We start from the raw sequence: 24185 nt of genomic DNA, 5'->3' as shown, positions 1-24185 counted from the left end.
GTTGACCTTAGGATCTGCAAGCCCAAGAGGCTTGGTGGTTTAGACACAATGCCGCCTGCGTCCCCCAGTTCAAGGGTGGCCCTGGCTGTCAGCATCCTCCTTCTTAGCCTCAGGGTTGCCCCTTGTAGAACTTAGCAGGCAGAAGGATCAGGACAACATTAGAATTACTTAGCTCTGCCTGTCATTGGCTCTGTCACCACCTAATGTTGGGCTCCCCACCTTCTACTCTCCCAGGTTCCCTAGCCATCTGAATGTCCTGGGGAAGAAAGGGGTGGTATGGCTGTGATAGGTGTGGCATCAGTGGAGAGTGTAGACATCTAGGTGTTGAGGGATGTTGGTAGAAGAGTCTTGGAGGCAAAGGTAAATGTGTGTAGCATCAGCAGAGGTGCCTCTCATAAGGATCAAAGGGACTGATGCACAGTGTGCTTCAGGCTCCTGATCTGCCAAGTTGGAGGTGAAGATCTGAAGCACAGAAGCCTGCACTTCTATTTTATGAGGCAGGCTGCAAAGCATGATCCTTTGCAAGTTCAAAAATTGCAAATCACAGACTAATTGTTCCTGGCAGGTGGCGTCGTTCTTTCCTTCCTCTACTTCAGTTTTCAGTTACGATGGCTCTTCAGCATTCAAGGGAATGAGACACTAATCATGGTGTGCTGTTGTGGGTTTTTGGATTGTGCAGTAATTTATGGGGTGCCGGGCTGGAACTAATCAAGAAAGAGGCTTTGTTGCCCTGCCTACCACATGATGTCGACAGAGGCCGTCATTCCTTGACTCAGATTGAAAACATTAGCAAATTGTGAGGAATGCCTTAAACACAAAGCAATATAAATATAGTAGATTTTAATGATCTGAGGCTCAATGAAGCAGAGGTGTGGAAAGGGCTTTGGGTGGGTTAATTGAGATTTATAGCAGGGGATGCCTCTAGTCCGGGGGCCAAATGCAGCCCTCCAGGTCTCCTTCTCTGGCCCTACCCAAGCCACACCCCTCCCCAGCCATGCTTTGCACCCTCCTTGAATGTTTTTGCATGGCTGGAACTCCAATAATGCCTCTTGCTTGCCTGAATGGAGGACAGAGAGGAGTATCTGAGTGTGAAATGCAAGATAGCTGCATTTTTGTGTACAGAAGGGCAACTTCACATTCGATTCACATTAAAATGTGAATTAAACTGAATTTATTGCCCATTCTTTGATGTGTCAGGTGGGGGAACAGGTGGGGAAACATGGTGAAAACTTGCAAAGGTGCAGCATGGACCCAAGCTGTTGCAAAATCCCATATGCTGAGCAGTGACAGAATTGTACTCAATGATTGTGATGAGTCACAGCACATGCATCCCCCAAGATACTGACACATGCATTACAGCAACTGTCACCATCTAGCCATGCAGGACTGCACATGATGTTCTTCTCAAGGTCTCTGCATGATCAGCGACAAACTTTGGAAACCTGCAAATGCACCATGTTGATCCCCCCCCCCAAAGCTTGTAAAATTAGGACACGCCAGATGGTCCCTCACTCTTGTGACACAGCTGGCTGCTTGCGAGGCAGCTGGGGGAGAAGCAGGAGCTCCCGCCACAACCATAAGTGGAGCAAGGAAATAGATTTTCCAGAAGTGAAATCTCAATTTATTGCTTCAAGAAGTACAGGACAATAGAGATCCCTGCCTCCCCCTGCCCCAGCTTTCCAAACAAGAGCAGTAAATGAGAGGTTTCTCTGCAGAGTAAGAGCAATGCAGGCATCCTAGGTTGGTGGTCTAAGGCAGGGGAATATCGTATTCAGGCTGGGCTCTGAGATCACAGGGGAAGCAAACTTGAAACAATGTCACTTGCCAGCAGGGCAGCATAATAGCAGATCACCCCCGGAAGCAGTGCTCAAAACTCCCATTGTTCTAGGTGCATTTTGTGACATGGAATTTCATTAGTGCGAGCAATTTCTGAGCTCTGGGCGCAGTACTGCACCTAAGATTTCAGATTAAAACTGCAGAGTGGAAGGAAAGGAGGACCTTTTTCTGCCTCCCCACTTCTAGCTACTCTATGAAGACTGGAGAAGAGACCCTCTTAAGAATATTAGGGTGGTGGGCAGGCGAAGGACTAGCCAGGGGTCAGCAAATTTTTCAGCAGGGGGCTGGTCCACTGTGCCTCAGACCTTGTGGGGGGCCAGACTATATTTTGAAAAAAATAATGAACGAATTCCTATGCTCCACAAATCATCCAGAGATGCATTTTAAATAAAAGGACACATTGTACTCATGTAAAAACAAGCTGATTCCCGGACCGTCCATGGGCCGGATTTAGAAGGCGATTGGGCTGGATTTGGCCCCTAGGCCTTAGTTTGCCTACTCATGGACTAGACCATGTGAAAAAATGAACATAATATTTTAGCTGCAGTTCATTCATTTTCAGCTTTGTATTCTTGTTATAAAAAAAGCACGCCTAGACATTCCAGTGTTGCACCCATAATCTAGGTTTGAGGTACCATTTAGCTCCTATCTTTCATATCTCAGCTTCTAACACTGCCTGGAAGATGAAGTCAGGGCCATGTCAGGTAAGGTCAGATCAAGAAAAGGATAGCAGGATCTGGTTTAGAAAGGGCAGAAGTGATCAGCACATTGGACAGAGCATGGTGAGATTGCTGGCTGGAGTATTCTCACCCATGGAAGGGGAGCTATTGCTTCAACAAGGTGCATGGGCCTCTTTTCACATAAGTGGATGGAATTTGCAAGCAGAGGGAACCTTCCAGAGTGGACTAATGTTTCCAAATGTCAAGCAGATCCATCCAGGTATTTTCATGATTTATTTATATGTATTTTATTTATTAGATTTGTATACTGCCCTTCATCATAAGATCTGAGGGCTGTTTATAAATAATCTCCAAAGTTTGAATGTGTGGTGGGAGGGAGGAGTCATTACCTTTTTTTATTATCTTCTGCCAGTGTCGAATTCAAGCTTCAGGCATGGTCACCATTTTTGAGTGGATGAAGACAGCCAATATTTTTAAAAGATAGGTGGTTCTTCTTCAAGGGCAGAATAGAAATCACAACCCTGTCTCATGTTTCTCTCTGGGATATGGGGGAGGTGCCCCTAGTTATAAAAAATAATAATCAGACAAATAGGTCCAGGGGCTATTGTGCTGTATGGCAAAAATAAACTGGAAATGTCTTTCTTTTTTCCTTGCTTCTCCCCCACACTTCCTGAAAGTAGCTTGGTTGAGGAAAAGAGAAAGAAGTGCAAATTACCTAGCTTGGCTTAAACAATTAATTAAATTTATATACCGCCCTTCATTTGAGGATCACTAGGCAGTTATAAAGCACAAAAGTACATAACACAATAACAAACAAAACACATAGAGACATCCATAATTTAATCAGCCCAAGGCCTGGTTATAGAGGAATGAAGGCACCAGGTGAGCTTCTCCTGGGAGAACATTCCACAAATGGGAAGCCACCACAGAAGAGACCCGTTCTCATGTTACCACCCTCCAGACATCTTGTGCAGGGGGCACATGAAGAAGGGCCTCAGATGTCTGGATTAGTCCAAATTGGGGAGAGGTGGTCCTTGGGATACTGAGGTCCTGAGCCATTTAAGGTTCTATAGGTCAAAACCAGCACTTGGAAATGGGTTCAGGAACTAACTGGCAGCCAGTGCAGCTTGGCCAGGATGAGTATTATATGCTCAAATCATCTTGCCCCAGTACGACACCTGGCTGTCAAATGCTATGCCAGCTGAAGTTTCCAAACTACCATATTTTCAGAGACAGTGCTACATATAACACATTGCAGTAATCTAACCTAGAGGTTACCAGAGCATAGACTACACAAGTTAGGCTATCCCTGTCCAGATTTTATTGATTTAATAACAACAAAAGGGGCAAACAACAGAAAGAAAGAAAAGATAGAATAAAAAAATGTAAAGCATTAAGGTCTGGAATGACAAAAGTACAAAGACAGAGCACAGCTCCAAAGGGATGAAAAAAAGTAGTATCTCATACAAAGAATTTGCTTTACAAATGATAAAGATATGTAAAAATAAAAGTGTTCTGTATTTGTGAGTTCCATCATTATTGAGAATAAATGTTCTATAATGTCTTAGATGACCCAGACATTTGCCTATACTGGTGACACTGGGCAACTTTGTGCCTCAATATTTGTATGAGTAATAAAATCATGTCATGTGGAAGGAAAGAAAAAGAAGCTCGATTGAGCTCTACCCTTTAGTTTATGAGAGGATGATTTGCAGTACTGCAATTTTCTCCCCATTTGCCCACCTCCTTCCACCTCACATATGCCAAGGAAACAAATAAGGAAAAGGAAAACTTTCGGTGCGGTGCCAATTCAAACAAAGCTACCAAGAACCAGAGAGAGAGAGAAATCAACAGCCCAACAGTTTGTTTTTTTCTCCTATGTCCAAATGTTAGGACAAGCTGACACTGAGAATGAATAGCTCGGCTCTTCATCTCCCCGACTCTCGGCTGGTCTCATTGCTGAAAGGCTGTAAATAAAGAGGAAAGTCAAAGTAAACAGCTCAGCGGTTAATGTGGCAGGATTTACAGAAGGTGCTTCTCATATGTAAAGTGCAGCGCCCTGTCACATCCCTTAGTTGCAGAGATTTGTAACAAGGAAGACGCTGACGCCGAGGCAACTTCCAATGTTGCCGACTCAGAAAAAGGGGCAGGGGCAATGATCATATTTTATCATTAGAGGCTGGCTCCTTTGCTGACATGATTTAGGACTTAGATGGAGCCTCAGGCTCCTTTTACGAGCAGCAGAGCCACACTGATCCACAGACACAAACCAAGGCTGGTTTGGCACATGGCAGCGAGAAGGCTTGAGCCTTAGCTGTACAATGGAGAGACAGACAAACTGATCCTGGCACCCGTGGTGACTGTGGGCCCCTCCAAACACCCTTTTTATTGTGTTTTCAAAATGATTTGTGCACATGATGGTGTCTGGACTGTCATACTTTCAATACTGTTTGCGCCTGCCAAAGCTTTGTAACAAACACAGTGCTTCATAGAACTGTAGTGCTGGAAATGATCGTCAAGTCCAACCCCTACAATGTAAGAATGGCAGCTAAAGAATCCCTGACAGATGGCTAGCCAACCACTGTTTTAAAACCGCCAAGGAAGGAAAGTCCACCATCTTCCCAGGTAGCTTCTTCCACTATCAAACAGCTCTTACCACCCAAAAATTCTTCCTAATGTTTAACCGGAATCTCCTTTCTTCTGATTTGAATCCATTGCTTTGGATGCAGTGTTTTATGTGCACGCCGTGAGTGATTTTCCTGCCCCTCCAGCCAGCAACATGAAATGCTTCTCACTGGAAATGGGCTGGAGTAAGCCAGAGGGCATCAGGCAGGCATTGCCTATTCCTGGGCCAGCCTGGGCTCCACCAGACTTTTATACTGATTGAAATCTGCCAGCCCTGGGCGTTTGCCAGCTGTGCATCCATTTCCAAGCTCATCAGCATTCCTCGGAATAATGTGGCGTTGGCAGTGGGAGGGCCGCTGATGAGCAGGTCTTTACAGAAGCCCTTTCACCCCCATCAGGGCATCACACTCATGGCGCATTAGCTGTGTATTTGTTCAGTCTAAATTGAAGCAGTTAGCCATGCCATCCGTAAAAGCTCAGCCTATCCAGAATCTGCACAGAAATTCAATTACTGACAGCCTCTTCCTCACAGTTTGCTCTGCCTGGACTGGAGGTGAAGAGGTAAGTCTTCCAAGTAGCAGGTGCTCGAAAAGATTGAGACACACAGACTCATGGCACAGAGCCACATCTACGTAGTGTGTCAAAGCCTCTACTCCACGTTCTCTGAAGCCCCCTCCCTTTACAAAAGGGGCTTGCATTGCTTTGCCTCATTCACAGGACATCTAAGGTTTTCTTTAGAATTTCAGTGAGTACAAGGCTGCGTTTACCTTACTAAGGTGTCATCACTTACGTTTTAGTTCAGGGATGGGGAACATCAGCTTCAGGCACCCTTTGTGGCCATCTAGGTCTCCCTCAGAAGGAGGGAGTTCTGGTCTTCAGAACTTACCCTAGGTCACACCTACCCTCCTTAAGTGCTTTTTGAGAAACAGTAAAGAACCTTTATTGAACTAACTGAACTGGACAACAGGGGCAAAACAACTGCCTATATACATTGCTGAAGGCTTGGGCCACGGCCACTCTCAACGTGATTGGCTGTCTAAACTCCCAAGCTGCAAATCATAACTCAGAGTTTAAGGGCCAATGGCAGTGGCCCAAATCCTGAAATGTTCTGTGAATGGATATCATGTATTGAATCAGAACACAGGGGCTTGGAATCCTTAGTCCAGACTCAAGCTCAGGCAAACACAGACCACTGAATACATAACAGTAAGCATATCAAAGAATGAAAAACAGACCTCACCAATGAGAGGCATATTGTTGTCCACTGTGTGGACAGGATGCTGGACTAGACAGATGTTTGCATCAATCCAGCAGCAGCAATGGCACTCTTCTGATGTTCTTATATTCCAGGAGGGGAAAACATGCAAGAAATATTCAACACAGCACCAGCCACAGCCAAGATTGCTTTCCTGGTGGAAGCCAAGAGACATTTCAAATGCCATTCCCATGGTGGTTCTTCATCCAGGGGCCAGATGAATGACAGCTGGACGGCTCCGCCACTTTGCTGAACCCAACACACAGGCCTTTTTTGTTTGTTTCATTTGTTTGCTTCTTGCCAGATCCTGCTCTTTCAGGTTCCATTCATGCCATCCACAATGCCTGGCGCTGCCAGAATTTTACATCTCAATCATGCCTGTGCTTAATCTCCTGATTCCTGATGAATCCCAAACCAATTTCCCTAACCTTTCCTCCCAGCAAAACCCTCGAGACCTTTTAAATGTGCCCATTACCCTTCTCTGCACCTTTCCTAATTCTGCAGTACAATCTCAGTAATAAGGACAAGCAATAGCCACTTCCCTGGGAGGCTGAGGGGAACAATGGAAACCCACCCACTCTCTCTAGTGATGCCCATTTACAGACAGCAACTACTGAGAAGCTTTTTTCCCTTTGGGGGTGACGGGAGGCACTGTGACACAGCAACACTCTGCAACAGTGGCTGAAACTCCGTGGGAAAACAGACACTTTGCCATTCATGGATAATTTATCTTATTTATTTAGGTCAGGAGTGGAGAGACTTTTTACTCCAGCAGACCAGACTGTTATCTCCTCATCCCAATAGGCCAAGTTTGACAAGTACTGTAAGTCCATTTTTTAAAAATGGATGTGTGTGTTGTGGTAAGGTTTACTTTAGTTTAGCAGAGTTAAACAATCCCCTTTTCAAGTTTATGCAGCAATCAGCTTGTTGCTGACTCGTCTATTAATAAAGATGCCTCCCTGGTTAAAAATCCCTTTGAATCCCTCTTAAAGAATACACACAAGAACCTGATTCATGTTAATATAAAACTATTTTACTCTCAGATTCATTCAGGTTTACAGAACTGTACCTGAAAGCAGGCTTAGGTTACATAACAAGCAAATAAACTATACCAGAGGGAAGTTGGTCCTGAGGTGACTGCAACTGAGCAGTTATCTTTCAAAACTACCAGTAACCAACAAACTGGTTGTCACAGCAACCGGTTAGAACATGGAGGCCGTTAGTCCTCTGTCGGAATGTTGCACTTGACTGCAACTTTACATCCCACATGTGTGTGGAGGGGGACTATCCAGGAAATTACAAGATGGTTAGCATACTGGCTGTCCTGGGAAAACAAGCCTTCATGAAGCAGAGCCTGGCTACTTGATCTTGGGCTCAAGTGAGGGGAGAGGCTTCATCAGGGAATGAAATGAAGATAATCCCTGGCCATTGGCCATGCTGACAAGGGTGACTGGGAGCTGTAGACTGAGAGCCAGTGTGGTGTAGTGGTTAAGAGCAGTGGACTCGTAATCTGGTGAACCAGGTTCGCTTCCCCGCTCCTCCACATGCAGCTGCTGGGTGACCTCGGGCTAGTCACACTTCTCTGAAGTCTCTCAGCCTCATTCACCTCACAGAGTGTTTGTTGTGGGGGAGGAAGGGAAAGGGGATTGTTAGCCACTTTGAGACTCCTTAAGGGGAGTGATAAAGCGGGATATCAAATCCAAACTCCTCTTCTTCTTCTTCTTCTTCTTCTTCTTCTTCTTCTTCTTCTTCTTCTTCTTCTTCTAGACCAAGAAAACCTGCTGTAGCACCACACCGGCTGACCCTGTTTCACGTGTTTTTTAATTGTGAATAATAGCTAACACATCTAAACTGGTGGCCATCTTTCAACCTCCAGCTTCATTGGATGTCTATGAGTTCTAGCATTGTGAGAATAAGAGAAAAACTGTGTGTGGCTGCAGTGCAGGTCATCAAAACACATATTGAAGGCGATCCCAATCTGTCAGCAGAAGAGCCTTTGTACTCCTGCAGTGAGGACAGAGGCAGTTTGCGTTGGCGTGCAATAAAATGCCATAATCAAAAGTAGGTTGTAAAACTGCTGTTTTCACATCTTTCCATAAAATTGTATGATGTCTTTAATCTGGGCCCTTTCGTCTTTATGACCTTAATGCCATTTACAGCTTTTAAATGGTCTTCTCAGCAGTACTCACATACTGCTGGGTGTCAAAGGGTGGGGAGGAAAGCTCTAGCAATTCCACGGACCTGCCTTATATTGAATCAGAACATAGGGTTGTAAACGAGTGTCAGTAATACTCAGAGCACTCATTGAAATTAATAGACATGACTATGACTAACTTTGGTTCATATATTCAGTAATGGAAGTTTACTTTTTTATTATTGCATTTATATCCCACTTTCTTTCTCCAAGGAACTCAAAGTGGCATACTTAATTCTCCCCTTCCTCATTCAAACCCCACAGCAACCCTGTGAGGTAAGTCAGGTTGAGAGATGGTAGCTTGCCCAAGGTCACCCAGGGAGCCTCATGGCTGAGTGGGGATTTGAACCCGGTCTCCCAGGTCCCTAGTCCAACACTCCAGCCACTAATACACCACATTGGCTTTCACTAGGGTTTCATGGTCGGACCATAATGTAGGGGCTGATTTATGTATTTATTTAAACATGAAGGCAGGCAACATTTACCCTGCAGTGTGGGAATTCCTTGCAGACAACCACAGTGCTCGGAGACAGACAGATGGGTTACATACCCACAGCAGTGACCATAGGGGCAATGGCAGCTGGGAGGGGCACCAGACACCCCCAACTACCCCAGCTGTAATAAAACGTATCAATCCTATATTGCTTTCTACAACCACTCTAATGGTTTGTCTTTACGTATACCGATTTACAGTGGTACCTCAGGTTACATACACTTCAGGTTACATATGCTTCAGGTTACACACGCTTCAGGTTACAGACTCTGCTAACCCAGAAATAGTACCTCAGGTTAAGAACTTTGCTTCAGGGTGAGAACAGAAATCGTGCTCCAGCGGCACGGCAGCAGCAGGAGGCCCCATTAGCTAAAGTGGTGCTTCAGGTTAAGAACAGTTTCAGGTTAAGAACGGACCTCCGGAACGAATTAAGTACTTAACCCGAGGTACCACTGTACATATAAGCTAAACAAGCTATGCTATAGCTTAGGGCCCCACTCTCTTGGGGCTCCCCAAAAAAATTAAAGTTAAAAAACTGGATGTACATTTCCAAAATATAAAAAACAAATAAAATAAAACCTACATACAGCAAAAGTGTTTTGTGTTGTGGGCTCCTATGATGTAAGTAATGGGCCCAGCCTGCTAGCCTGTTCCCTAAAATATCACTGGTTTGCTCATTTCTATATATAGGGTGCCTACATACTGCATGGACTGGTTGCATGGCAATGTGTGCAAATGGCTTTAAATACCTATTAGGTCCATAAATAACCATATAGCATATATTCAACACAAAAAACAGCCACAATTTGTTGTTGACAAAGGACAGCTGGACATATAAAGGGCCCCATTACCTTCAGTAGCTTAGGGCCTCACCAAACCTAAATCCAGCCCTGGACTTTATGCCCAAGTCGTACTGTTGCATTGTCTCTCGAGACAGACGAATGCCAGCAGTTAAACATAGTATATCCAGGGGCATTTGGAGAACCAGTATTCCAGACAGAGGTCAGAGGGCCTTCTTGGTAGTGGTGCCCACCCTGTGGAATGTCCTCCCATCAGATGTTAAGGAGATAATATGCAACATTTAGGAAACATCTGAAGTCAGCCCCTGTGCAGTCGTACCTTGGAAATCGAACAGCTTAGTTCCCTAACATTTTGGCTCCCGAATGACGCAAACCTGGAAGTGACTGTTCTGGTTTGCGAATTATTTTTGGAAGCCGAACGTCCGATCGGGCTTCCACGGCTTCTGATTGGCTGCAGCAGCTTCCTGCAGCCAATCAGAAGCCGCACTTTGGTTTTCAAATGTTTTGGAAGTCGAACGGACTTCCGGGATGGATTCCATTCGACTTCCAAGGTACAACTGTATAGAGAAGCTTTTTAAGTCTTAATGATTTACTATGTTTTTATATAGGCTGTAAGCCTCCCAGAGTGACTGGTGCGGGGTACAAATAATAAATTATTCCAGGTGGTTCCTTTTGTATTGCCATTTCATTGCTATCATTAATCGTTAAGTTTGAAATAAAGGCCCTGGGCATTTGTGCCAATGTCTTTTGTCCATGGCTTTGCTGCATCATGGATTCTGTCAATGAAAAGTGCACTTGTCCATATCTGTGTGCTGGCAAGTGGAAGCCATTCAGAAGTGGGTGGCTGTTTGTTCCACTGTGACTCCCTGAGCTTTGGCCAATAGAACTGCATGGGAATCTGTTAAGTTGTGGGTGAACATATCAGACGACACAGCGATTCTTCAAACAGCTCTTGTTTATTCACAGGCCAGAACAGAACTGAACTAAAGGGTTCAGCCAGCCCGCTTATATAGAGCTCCACAAGAATGCAACAGTAACCATTTTCTGTAACTATCCAATCACTGAACGTCACTTTCAATCCCTTATTTGCATATGTGGACCTGAGTGAAAACTATCTACTCTATCCCCCTGCTGGCCCAGGGTGAGAACTTCAGTACATAACAGAATCAAAGTGGGAACCTGAGCTCCTTTAAATCAAATTCCTTTCCTCTGAAGCTGGGAAGCGTGTGTGTTGAAGGAGAGTGCCCACAGTCACAATAACCACGATCGCTTAAAACCTATCGATTCAAATCCACTCTGATCTTTCTTGTTTGCATGGTGCTTGAAAGGTCACGGTGACATTTGCTGAACTGTACTTTCTGCACACCTTCCAATGCCTTACAAGCCCACATTCTCACCTTGCCTTTCCCTTATTCCTCACCCCTTTCACAAGCCCCCAGGCTTCTTCCAGTGGCGAAACTGGGCTTTCTTTCACTCAGGTCAAAGACTCAGTTTGCCCCAACTCCCATGTGCATTTGCATGCATATGCTCACACAACCCCTCACCACATTTATTCTTAAAGGGCATAAAAGTAGACAGAGAGTAAAAAGATCATTTGAGGAATCCTAATACGTATTATGAGAGTCTTGTGTGCCTTTTAACAATCCTGTAACCAAACCACAGGGAAACGGATGGTCCCTTCCAGTAAAAGTTAACTGTTTGTCAAAAGTAGAGCTTCCATGTGCAGCATATTTGGTTACAGGATTGTTAAAAGGCCACACAAGACACTCAGATTTCCTTAAAAAATAAATAAATAAAAATTAGTCTCTTTGAGGCTTTTTGCCACTTCTCTTCTTTTTTCTGTGCAAACTCCTTCAAGCAGCCCACTTACAGATAGATGAATTTACTCCCGAGTAAGCTTCCACCCAGGGACGCGGGTGGCGCTGTGGTTAAAACCTCAGTGCCTAGGACTTGCCGATCGTATGGTCGGTGGTTCGAATCCCTGCGGCGGGGTGAGCTCCCGTCTTTCGGTCCCAGCTCCTGCCCACCTAGCAGTTCGAAAGCACCCCTAAGTGCAAGTAGATAAATAGGTACCGCTTTATAGTGGGAAGGTAAACAGCGTTTCCGTGTGCTGCGCAGATGCTGGCTCGCCAGAGCAGCTACGTCACGCTGGCCACGTGACCTGGAAGTGTCTCTGGACAGCGCTGGCCCCCGGCCTCTTAAGTGAGATGGGCGCACAACCCTAGAGTCAGACACGACTGGCCCGTACGAGCAGGGGTACCTTTACCTTTACCTTTAAGCTTCCTTCAGTGGGGTTCCTTTCAATTTTATTTCTGTTTGGTTACTCATTTCAGGAAATAACACTTTTGTAGTCATTTTTGGTTCCGTGTAAGGCGAAGAAATGCTTTTTGTGTGTCTAATTGCAAGAACAAAGTGCCCTTCCATTGCAATCCTAATGTTTTCCTAAGGTTCTATTACATATCTAGAGGGATCGGGAAATTACTAATTGTTTTTAGACATTAAATAAACTGTTTATGTATTTCTAAAGTATGTAAAAGTTGTTACACACTTTCGTTCAGGGTCCTCCTTGCAAGGGGGAGGGGACTGTGTTGCAAAAGAAAATAAAGGTTTTCCTTGCTTTCCAACCCCTGTTCTCCCTGTCTAATTTCCCTGCTCTCTGCACCACACCAGGAAAAGCACCACACTTACAGATCAGAGTGGCCATGTTCTGGGGGAGAGAAAAATAGCTGCCCCAGACAAGGAGCCCTGGAGGGATAGAGGGAGCCGCCTGCAGCCAAGGAGTCACAGGAGGGAGGCTTCAAAGCCAAAAGTGAAATTGCTTTGGAGCTATGGAGAAGGGTGGTTGGGCAGGCCAGGCTCATGGCAGATTGGTGGGGGGACGGGACCTTAGAGCTTCAATTGTGCCCACTGGCGGCTTCCTCCAGGGTGAAATTTCAGGCTAAACCCCATTTGTTTCACCACTAGCTTCTTCTCCCATTAACCTGCCATGGTCTGAGCATTGTGCAGTAGCAGAGATGAGATCCTGGAGAGCAGGTTGTCTTGGAGCATATATCTCAGAGAAGAGGCTGGGACATGGGGGGGCCTTCTGGCTGCTTGGCTACTTGTGCAAACACTGATTGGAAGGACTGTAATTCAGTGAGTGAGCATCTGCTTTCTTCTTCTTCATTTCATTTCTATACAGTGGTACCTAAGGTTACAGATGCTTCAGGTTACAGACTCCACTAACCCAGAAATAGTACCTCGGGTTAAGAACTTTGCTTCAGGATGAGAACAGAAATCGTGTGGTGGCAGCGCAGCGGCAGTGGGAGGTCCCATTAGCTAAAGTGGTACCTCAAGGTAAGAACAGTTTCAGGTTAAGAACGGACCTCCAGAACGAATTAAGTTCTTAACCCAAGGTAGCACTGTACCACTTTATATTTTTAAGGGGAAAAATCTCAAAGTGGTTTACGGCACATAAAAACATCAGAATAGAGCAATCCAGAATAAAATATTACCGGAGAAAGTCAAATATATAGTATACAACCAAAGCAACATAATCAACAGGAAACTAAAAAAATTATCTTAACCATTTCAAAATAAAACTTTACAAAGGTGCTAAACTGCAGAATGCACATTTAACACAGCAAAATTAACCTTTTTTAAAAAAAAAAAAAAATCTTAAACATCCTCCTAGTGGTACAGCAATAAAACTGCCAGCACATTTGCAAACCTAAGCAGAGTCTGGAATGGTTCCATAATGGATGGGAAACCACATGTTGAGATTCTTGCATTTCAGGGGGTTGATCTAGATGACCCTCGAGGTCCCTTCCAACTCTACAATTGCAAAAGAAAACATTGCTAAAGGAAGTCAAATATAAAGCGCACTTTTAAATAGCAAACTAACAAGAGAATAAAATATTATCATAAGCATTGAACATATCTGCTGCTGTTGCTGCCCATCCTACCAATGGTGGTTCATGGCAGGCAGTGGCTGTAGAAGTTCAGGCTCAATGACAGCCAAGATGGTCTCTGTTTTGTATGCTGAAGTAGGGCTGTCATATGTCCAGATTTTCCCAGAAACATCCTCTTTTTGGGGGAGGGGGGAGAATTTGGGTCCAGGTTTTTTTTTAAAAAAATTGCTAAACTGTCCAGGATTTTTTTGTTTGTTTTGTAGCAGGTGAGCGGCAGGAGCTTTGTGGAAATCAGCTGGGGAGTGGGAAGACTCCTGATCCCCAGCTGAACCAGCCCCACAGTAAGCAAAGGTAAAGGACCCCTGGAATGTTAAGTCAAGTCAAAGGCGACAATGGGGTTGCGGCACTCATCTCGCTTTCAGGCCAAAACAGCCAGCGTTTGTCCACAGACAGCTTTCTGGGTCATGTGGCCAGCAGGACTAAACTGCTTCTGGCTCAATGGAACACCGTGACAGAAACCAGAGCCGTGGAAACGCCATTTACCTTCCTGCCACAGCAGTACAGTGGTACCTCAGGTTAAGTACTTAATTCATTCCAGAGGTCCGTTCTTAACCTGAAACTGTTCTTAACCTGAAGCACCACTTTAGCTAATGGGGCCTCCTGCTGCCGCCGGAGCATGATTTCTGTTCTCATCCTGAAGCAAAGTTCTTAACCCGAGGTACTATTTCTGGGTTAGTGGAGTCTGTAACCTGAAGCGTATGTAACCTGAAGCATATGTAACCCGAGGTACCACTGTATCTATTTATCTACTTGCACTGGAGCTGGGACAGAGCAACAGGAGCTCACCCCGTCACGGGGATTCGAACCGCTGACCTTCTGATCAGCAAGAGGCTCAGTGGTTTAGACCACAGCACCACCCGCTTACTTTTACCTCAGCCAGCCCCAGTGCTCCTCCTACTCAACTTCACTCCTTTTTTGGCATAGGTTCAGCTGGCTTTCAATATATCACCATCAAGCTCTGCATGGGAGTTCCCAAGGTGGGATAGCCATCGCCATTGTATTCATTTTGATGTTCGATCTTGCTTGGAAATGAGTGGACTTATTTCCTGAACTGGGGAGCAGGGTGGTGGTGGTTCTGGTTGTTTTCAAGCCAGCTGGATCTAAATGCCCTTGCACTTGCATCTTGCTTGTGGGCTTCCTATCGGCATCTGTGTAAGAACAGAATCCTGGAATGTTATGAAATAACCCATGAAGTTTATCATCACATCCAATTGTGGGGTGGCGAGCAAGCCAGTGCCAACTTAAATTAGCATTTCCACAATTCATACTAATGTGCCAGGTTTAAAGCTGGCCGTTTTGTTGTGCATGTGGCTGGTCCAGGATGAGGGAAAACACCAACCAGTTGGCAACTGCATCCTCAGCAGCACATCCGTCCTGCCAGCAGCCTTCATTATTCCTGGCTTGTAAACAAAGTCCCAACGACCCAGCTTTCGGGACTGAGATGGGTCTCCAGGGAAGGACAAATAACATTTGTGTCGCAGTTGTCCCCGGCGGGATGAGAAGAAGATTTCTGGGAAAGCACAGAAGCTTTATGTCGGCAGCATATTGAAATTTCCTTCACGTTCTAGCCATGAAGAAGTTGCCTGGTTCAGATCCCCAGTGACTGCAATGATAATGCTCATTATATTTGTGATGCTTCAACTGCATCCAGGGGAGCCAATGGCACAAATGCCACCCTTCCCTGTTGGCAGGAGTGACTAGACAAGGAAGCCAAGGACTAGTATTGCTAATATCCCAAAGCAGACATATCATTGTGGGGCTATTTGCCTATTCAGTAGAGGTGGATGAACTTTCTGAAAGTTGCCTTAGATCAGAGATGGGGAACTGCAAGCCTTGGAAACCATCCAGGACTCCCTATCTGACCCATGGGAGTCTCTCGGGGTAAACACCTTGCTTATCTACATCTACTTTCCCTAGGCTACACCTCCCTCCAACCCTGCTTTGCATCCTCCTTAGGTGTTTATGCCTGGCTGGAATGTGCCTTTAAACTCCCATAATGCTTCTTGCTTATATAGACAGAGGTGTGTGTAGAAACTAGCCTACTGTATTTCCCACCGCTGATCATACCTCTTGCCTGTCAAAATGGAGGAGGGACAGGAGTGTGTGTGTCTGCAGAAACCAGCTCATGGTACAAAATTTAAATCTACATTCACCGCTTTGCCCACTTTTGCTTCTGGCCCCATCCACCACTGAAATGTGGTTAGCAGAAAGTTGCTCAGAAGGGAATTCAGTCTTTGGAATGAAAAAATGTCCCCAACCCCTGTGTTACAGAATGGGAGAGGGGGGTCTCAGGTGGGACTTTAGCCTTCACCCCCCCCCCCGTGCTAAGCCCCCAAACTACATTATTGTGGCTTCCATGTTCCAGGTTCCACCCAACTTTGGGGGGTGGGGTGGCACATGTGCTTGGCATCACACAGTGGAAGAAGGACCGATGGGACCTGTTGCAGGCGCAGGAGGGCCCGATAGGGCCCACCCAGTTGCAGAATATTGAGGGGGTCCAGCCCCTTCCTTGAATTTTTGGGGGGGCTCAGCCTCCCAGTACCCCTTGCATGGCACCCCTGCTGTGGCTGCCACCCAGTGGACCAACTGAGGGGCGTGGGAGACTGATACCCAGTGATATGGACTCAGCACTTGTGAGCTCAGCATAGCAGCTTTGGAAGCACTGACTGCAAGCAGCTCTCCATGGTTTCTGACATGGCATTCCCAGTCTTACCTGGAGATGCTGGGATCTGAACCTGGGACATTGCTCTGCCACTGAGCAATGGCTCTACCCACATGCACAAGAGCAGGATTGCTGCTTGCCTTGGGGTGGTAGACTTGCTGAAGAGATCACAGACCCTCTCTGCACTCTCTTACAGAACCATCTCTCCTATACAGTGGTGCCTCGCAAGACGAAATTAATTCGTTCCGCAAGTTTTTTCTTCTTGCGAGTTTTTCGTCTTGCGATGCACGGTTTCCCATAGGAATGCATTGAAAATCAATTAATGCGTTCCTAAGGAAACCGCCTTCAGACCAGGTCCGGGGACAGTCTGTCCCCCGACCTCTTCTGAAGGCTGGGGGGGGGAACAAGGGCTTTTCTTCCCACCCCCAGCATTTTAAAAAACCCCGGGACAGCGGAGGACTTCTCCGCTGTCCGGGGCGATCTTAAAATGCTGGCGGGCGGCTTTTTAAAATCGCCCGGGACAGCGGAGGACTTCTCCGCTGTCCGGGGCGATGTAAAAGCCCCTGGGAAGGCAGGCAGGGGGGGACAAAGACTTTTGCCCCCCGCCCGCCTTCAGAAGAGGTCCTGGACCTCTTCTGAAGGCGGGCGGGGGGCGAAAGTCTTTGCCCCCCCGCCTGCCTTCAAAAGCCGTTCGGGAAGGCAGGCAGGGGGGAACAAAGACTTTCGCCCCCCGCCCGCCTTCAGAAGAGGTCCTGGACCTCTTCTGAAGGCGGGCGGGGGGCGAAAGTCTTTGCCCCCCCGCCTGCCTTCAAAAGCTCTCCCGGGAGGGCAGGCAGGGGGGAGCAAAGACTTTCGCCCCCCGCCCGCCTTCAGAAGAGGTCCTGGACCTCTTCTGAAGGCGGGCGGGGGGCGAAAGTCTTTGCCCCCCGTCTGCCTTCAAAAGCTCTCCCGGGAAGGCAGGCAGGGGGGAGCAAAGACTTTCGCCCCCCGCCCGCCTTCAGAAGAGGTCCTGGACCTCTTCTGAAGGCGGGCGGGGGGCGAAAGTCTTTGCCCCCCGTCTGCCTTCAAAAGCTCTCCCGGGAAGGCAGGCAGGGGGGAGCAAAGACTTTCGCCCCCCGCCCGCCTTCAGAAGAGGTCCTGGACCTCTTCTGAAGGCGGGCGGGGGGCGAAAGTCTTTGCCCCCCGTCTGCCTTCAAAAGCTCTCCCGGGAAGGCAGGCAGGGGGGAGCAAAGACTTTCGCCCCCCGCCCGCCTTCAGAAGAGGTCCTGGACCTCTTCTGAAGGCGGGCGGGGGGCGAAAGTCTTTGCCCACCCCCACCTGTCTTCAAAAGCCGTCCGGGACAGCGGGGAAAGGCGCTGCCTTTCTCCGCTCTCCCGGGAAGGCAGGCAGGGGGGAGCAAAGACTTTCGCCCCCCGCCCGCCTTCAGAAGAGGTCCTGGACCTCTTCTGAAGGTGGGCGGGGGGCGAAAGTCTTTGCTCCCCCCCGCCTGCCTTCAAAAGCCGTCCGCGATAGCGGGAAGCTCTTCCCTGCTATCCCGGACTGCTTTTAAAATGCTGGCGGTGGGGAGCAAAGCCTTTCGGCCCCCGCCGGCCTTCCTGGACCTCTTCTGAAGGCCGGAGGGGGGGGAAAGGCTTTGCTCCCCACCACCAGCATTTAAAAGAGGTCCCCGGAGATTTCCCTATGGGCTTTCGTCTTGCGAAGCAAGCCCATAGGGAAATTCGTCTTGCGAAGCGTCTCCAAAACAGAAAACCCTTTCGTCTTGCGGGTTTTCCGTCTTGCGAGGCATTCGTCTTGCGGGGTACCACTGTACTTACTACCTCAAGCTGTGCAGAAAAACAGCTGTAAATTACACCAATTTTGTTTTACCCTTAGCAAGCCGCCACCGAGAAGGAATGATTCGGATTTCAATTTAGGACTGGGAATATTATATTTGTATACCTTTCTTGCAAAGCACTTTTTTTTGTTGGATGATGGCTCACTCCGCCATTATTTCTTCCTCATTCTGGCCCATTAGAGACCCTTTTTAAATGGTTGCTCCATATTTAAATAAAGAATATAGGTCAGAAGAGGGAAAGAGCACACAGCTTCCTCTGCCCTGATGTGGAAGCTCAGTTCTATACCTTTAGGACATTGAATAATAAGGGCAGGGGGCAGACACACCATCTTTCACAGAGAGCTGTCTCAGTGAACTATGTTTCTTTCCTCTGCATAGCAAAAAAAAATAATGAGACCCCAAGCATGAGGAGTGCAGTTTGAACAAAGTATTTCCTTCCTACACCAGCCCAATTACAGTGTGGTTAGGTATTCAGAGAGCTGGAGAATGTACATAATTCGGTCTTCCCTAGTATTAGCGTCAATACATACAGTACTGAACCACTTAAAATTTCAGGTGTCCAGCTGGGTGCAGAGTCTTTTCTTATAAAGGTCACCAACAGGAATTTCTGATTTGAGGACCGTCATTTCTTCATTGCATTCCCTCCAGACATGATAGATGTTTGCAATTCTCAGCTGTCATGTTTTCATGCAGTGCAGAAGATTTGATTTTTAACCACTCTTTGTTTTGAAAATATATTTGAGCCAGCAACCCTGGAGACATCAACTGATGTACAGTGGAAGACATGTTCTTGAAGTCTGCCCCACACATTTGAAATCCTGTTTCCTGGAGCTCAAGGCTGATCAGAGGCAGTGTGGTGTAGTGGTTGGAAAGAAGCAGAGTTGGGGAACTGGTGGTCCTCCAGATCTTGCCTTGATGAAAGGATAGGTTCAAAGTTTAATGCCAGGGTGAGGTTGTCCTCCTGTATCATTATACCTTATTTTTTAATGATTTTTACAAGGGAGAGTGAGAAGTTGTAATGTGCATGTGGGTACCACAAATAATAATAATAATTATTATTATTATTATTATTATTATTATTATTATTATTATTATTCTGTTGCCTCCACGATTGGAGGCAGCATGTCTCTGAATACCAGTTGCTAGGAACCACAAGTGGGGAGAGTTGGTGTTGCTCTCAAGTCCTTGTGGGCCTCCCAATACGGCATCTGGGTGGCCACTGTGAGAGATCTGGGTGGCCACCAATGGGATATCTGTCTTTATTTGGGTGTGGCTCATGCTGCTAGGCCAGCCTTCGGCAACCTACTGTCCTCCAGCTGTTTTGAACTGCAGGTCCCACCAACCCTGGCTATTGGCCATGTTGTCTGGCTGGAATGGGAATTGTAGTCCAGATCATCTGGGGTGTACTAGTTTTGGGGGAAACTGTTAGGAGCCGTCCTACTCTTGTATAGGACCCTGGCAGAGACACATGCCCGACTGGCATGTTCTCTCCTTCCTGGTCAGGAGCTTCAAAAGCTTTCTTCTGCCCGAACATCACAGCGACTGATGACAACAGACATCAGCACACTTAGGGATCCGCAGAGTCTTCACAGCTTGCGTAACAGACCTCAGTGACTCAGCATTTTGGCTAATCTACTTTATTTACATATAAAACACTCAGAGTATTCTGACTTAGCTCCTTCCTCTTTCTCATCAGACAGCAAAGAGAGAGAACAAAGGACAATAATCCCACTTCACGGAACACAGTAACACAAATATCCTGTCTCCGTCACTTCCCACTCTGTGGAATGAAAACATACACCGTCATGTGATAGACAACAATTCCATGACTGCAGACAAGGGGATTGAATCTCCAGTGGAAACTGCCTTAGACTACCTGGCTTCTCATGGTCAGAACTGCTTCCTTCTGCCTTCTCTTATCCAAATTGCTTCAGCTTGATGGATTGCAATCCCCACAGCCCCCCTGAGCAGGATTTAACCTAAGGTTCAACAGCTATTCAAGCATGTCAGCAAATATCCATTGAATGCCAAAACAATATTGACAACTGCAGGGTCTTGCACCTGTCATCTTGGACTCTTTGCCCAGGAATCTCACAGAATTCAGGAGCACTTAGCAGAGAATAACAAATTGACTGCTGCTCTCCTGAAGCTGACAGCTGGAAGATGGACAGATCAGTTGAGGCTGCTTTTGTGCTCAAATGAGCTGAGCCTCCGAGGCCAAGGTTCAGAAAATCCAGTGGAATTTGGGGTGGGTGCAAAGACATTGCAAAGGATGTCGTGCAGAGAACAAGCTTTGCATTCCACGCTCGTGGGATTCGTGCTCTATAGCAGGGAATGTTTTGCAAAGAGAAGGCAAGCAATCCCCACTGGCCACTTTGTTTTAGGCATGGACTTGGTTAGTTCATCAAACCTTCATTTGAAAATGATGTGCTGTTTTTATTGCCTACTTGTCAGGTGACCATTCTGCATGTCTGTTTCTTTCGTTTCCTATAATCAGACCATTGGTACATCCAGCTCTATATTGTCCACACAGACTGGCAGCAGTTCTCTAGGGTTTCAGACAGAAGCCTCGCCCAGTCCTACTTGGTGATGCCTGGGATGTTAAGCATGGTGATTTAGTTTACTGAATTTGGGAAGTTGGGAATGGTTAAATGTATTACTATGTGTTTAATTCTGGAATGCTCCCCAGTGTTTGGACACTGTTTTAATTTCAAGAAAAGAACCAGTTATGATTTGGCTTCCTAGCTGCAATTTAGCTCCTCTGACAGCATGAGATTGAACATGGGATCTTCTGCACACAAAGCAGATACCACTGAGCTATGGCCCATCTCCAAAGATGTGGTTTTGGATTCCCCCTCCCCACCACTACTGATGTTCTTGAAATGTTGTACCAACCAACACCAGAACACCAATGTTGATATGGCCAAAATTTGGGTATGTACCAGTATTTCAAAGGCCTTTTTGGAAGAGACAGAGACAGAGACAGAAAGGGTCCAAAGCTTGCCTAGTCCTCCAAAATTCCCCTTAAACATAGACAAATAGATGCAGGCATACCCAGTGCATTGGAACATAGAAAGCTGCCTTCCACTGAGTCAAACTATTGGTTCACCCAAGGCCGTCTTAAGCATATCCAGCGCTGTGGTGGAAAGATTCCTTCTGGTGCCCTCTCCCTTTCCCAGAATTTAGAACTCGGGTCCCAACTCGCAGACCACTTTGTAGCCCCGGGAGCTGCCGCCTACAGAAGATGCAGCCAATGTGGTGGATGCTGGCCAGACCACTGGAACCCCATGCTCACTTGCGAGGCTCCAGGGCGCCTCCTCCTCCTCCGCTGCCTGACAATGACAGCCCGCTGCCAGTGCTCTCACTGCTGCCCAGTGGTCCGAGGGCCTGAGGAGTAGGAGGCAGTTGCCACACTGCCTCCTGTGCCCCGGAGAGTAGTGGTGGTGGTGGGGTAGTGGGCACCGGTGACACAGAGGAGGCTCCTTGGGAGCCGCTCCTGCCACCGCCGCTCCTGCCGCTTCCTCAGAGGATGATGACAGCGGCTCGCCAAGCAGCGGTTGAGGGGATTCCCGCAGCCAAGGGAGAGGAGAAGGAGGAGGAGGCGACCCATCCTTGGCTGCCGCCTCAGAATCGAGGAGTGGCTCCTCGTTCAACGCAGCCTGCGCCGCTGCCCCAGAGCGCTTGTGAGAGCAGTACAAGCAGCAGCAGCAGAAACAATGCATCCACCCACAGAGGGTGGCGGACCGTGGAGGGTAGGAAGGAAAGATGGCTGGTGGCATGCAGGGAAAGGGGAGGCCACCGGCAAAGCCGCGCAGCTCCCCCACTCGCTGGGGCGTCCCTGAGAGGCCAGCGCCCTGGCGCAATGAGCCACTAAGCCCTATGGGAAAGATGGCTCTGGGTTCACCCAGCTCAGCATTGCCTACACTGACTGGCAGCAGCTCTTTATGGTTTTAGGCAGAGATCTCTCCCAGTCCTACCTGCAAATGATGGGGACTGAACCTGCATAGCAGATACTCTTCCACTGAGCTATATCTCTTCCTGTTTGCTCCCCAAGAATTTTGAGCACACTCTGCTATATCTCACCAACTCAGCATATCAGATGGGAGTCTCCACCATCACAAGAGCAATGCAGTACTGATCACTTGTGTTATGGTGGGTGATGTGGACATTTGACTTGTGGTGATAAATCCATCATGGCTCATGCACGTCACGCTGATGCTACCGTCAATGAGCCCAACCTGCATGTTTGCATCAAATCTCTTTCCCAGCAATTGCAAAATGACTCTTGTTCTTCTCACCTCTGCTATTAAAAAGGGAAGAAAGGAAGAAATATTTGAGAAAGGTAAAAACCCACATACCATGACGGAATGGCCATTTTATGGAAACATATTGCTTTAGATAGATGCCAGCATTCATCACACTGGTTGGTTCATTCTTGATTGATGGTAGGACTGATGCTGTGCTGATGACTGTGAACATCGGAAGGACCATAGTGTCATTAAACAGCCACTTTATCACTTGGTTTATGTACATATCAAGCCTTAGCAAATGAATCCTTGTGCTCCATGAAAAATGAGACTGAATGAAATGGGACGCAATGGAGGTTGGGAAGGGAGAAGGAAAAGTTTGCCAATGACACTTTGAGTTAATTGTTTATTTATTCATTACAAGTCCCTGTGGAATGCTTACAATGTCTATTATTATTATTATTATTATTATTATTATTATTATTACCAGTATTTGAATGTATTACCCATCCTTCACCCCCAAGGTCCATGTGCAGGTTACAACAGCTGAAACATAAGACAGTACAATCACATCTTATAAACATCTAACTTGTGTGATTTCAACTAGGCCCATGCTGTGGATGGGGACAGCCAGGTATGGTTGCTCTGGCCCTCGGAGGGCTAAGCCGACCCGAGTCCCCCACCAAAGACCAACTGCTTTTTTGTTTGAGTTTATCACTTTATTCTAACAAGACTCCCACCCTCAGACAAACTCTGCTTAGGCCTGACTTCAACCGTACACAATTAAAGGTCGGCCAGTTGAAAATCGAACCAAATTAAATGGGCAGAAATCTTAAAAGCTCTTTTGTGTAGGGTTTTCCTGCTGCAAAAAGGGCTTTTAAGCCCTGCCTTGCTTACCAGTCTCTGGAACACTCTCTCGCAGGCTCTGGGATACCCTCATGAGATCTCACAGGAACTCAGATGGCCCCACAAGATCTCGCAAGGGCATCCCAGAGCCCAGTAAGCGCGGCTTAGGGGAGGAGGGCAAGCGTCATTCTCCACATGACTCCAGAAAGGTAAGGGTGCTTGCAGGAGGCACCCAAGGGGGTGGTTTGAGTACGCATGCCATGCCTGGAACATAACTCCTGTGCAAGATGTAATCATACTGTATTAAAAACAGTGAAAAGCAAAGTAAAATTACAAAAATTAAGATGGGTTTTAAAACCTACATGTATGCAATTTTGCATATTTGCGAAGACATTTTCCCCTAATAGAATGTCTTTCGAATGTTATTTTCACTAATATATTCATTTTTATGAACACATTAACCTGCCACGTGCGTTTTTGTACACATTGCTGCTGAAGAACCGCATTGCAAAACTAAGAAAAGTCCCAGTTTCCAAGGATGCATATATTTTGGTCTACACATTGTTTCGGAAGGTGCAAATCGGGTAGGTTCTCCTTTGTGTGTGAAGTGAATCGAATTTATTCCCCATGCCTCTTGACTTTCCACTCCCAGTTTTCACCATCACTATTTGCATCTATCACAAATCTCCATGCACATCCTGGAACTGTTATCGAGGAAGCATGGGAGCTGGGTTTGCTTGTTTGTCTTTCATCTTATATGCCA

Source organism: Podarcis pityusensis (assembly GCF_964106645.2).
Source record: "Podarcis pityusensis genome assembly, chromosome: 16".
NCBI lineage: Eukaryota > Metazoa > Chordata > Lepidosauria > Squamata > Lacertidae > Podarcis > Podarcis pityusensis.
The sequence above is the reverse complement of the archived record's forward strand: the minus strand, read 5'-3'. Positions refer to the sequence as shown.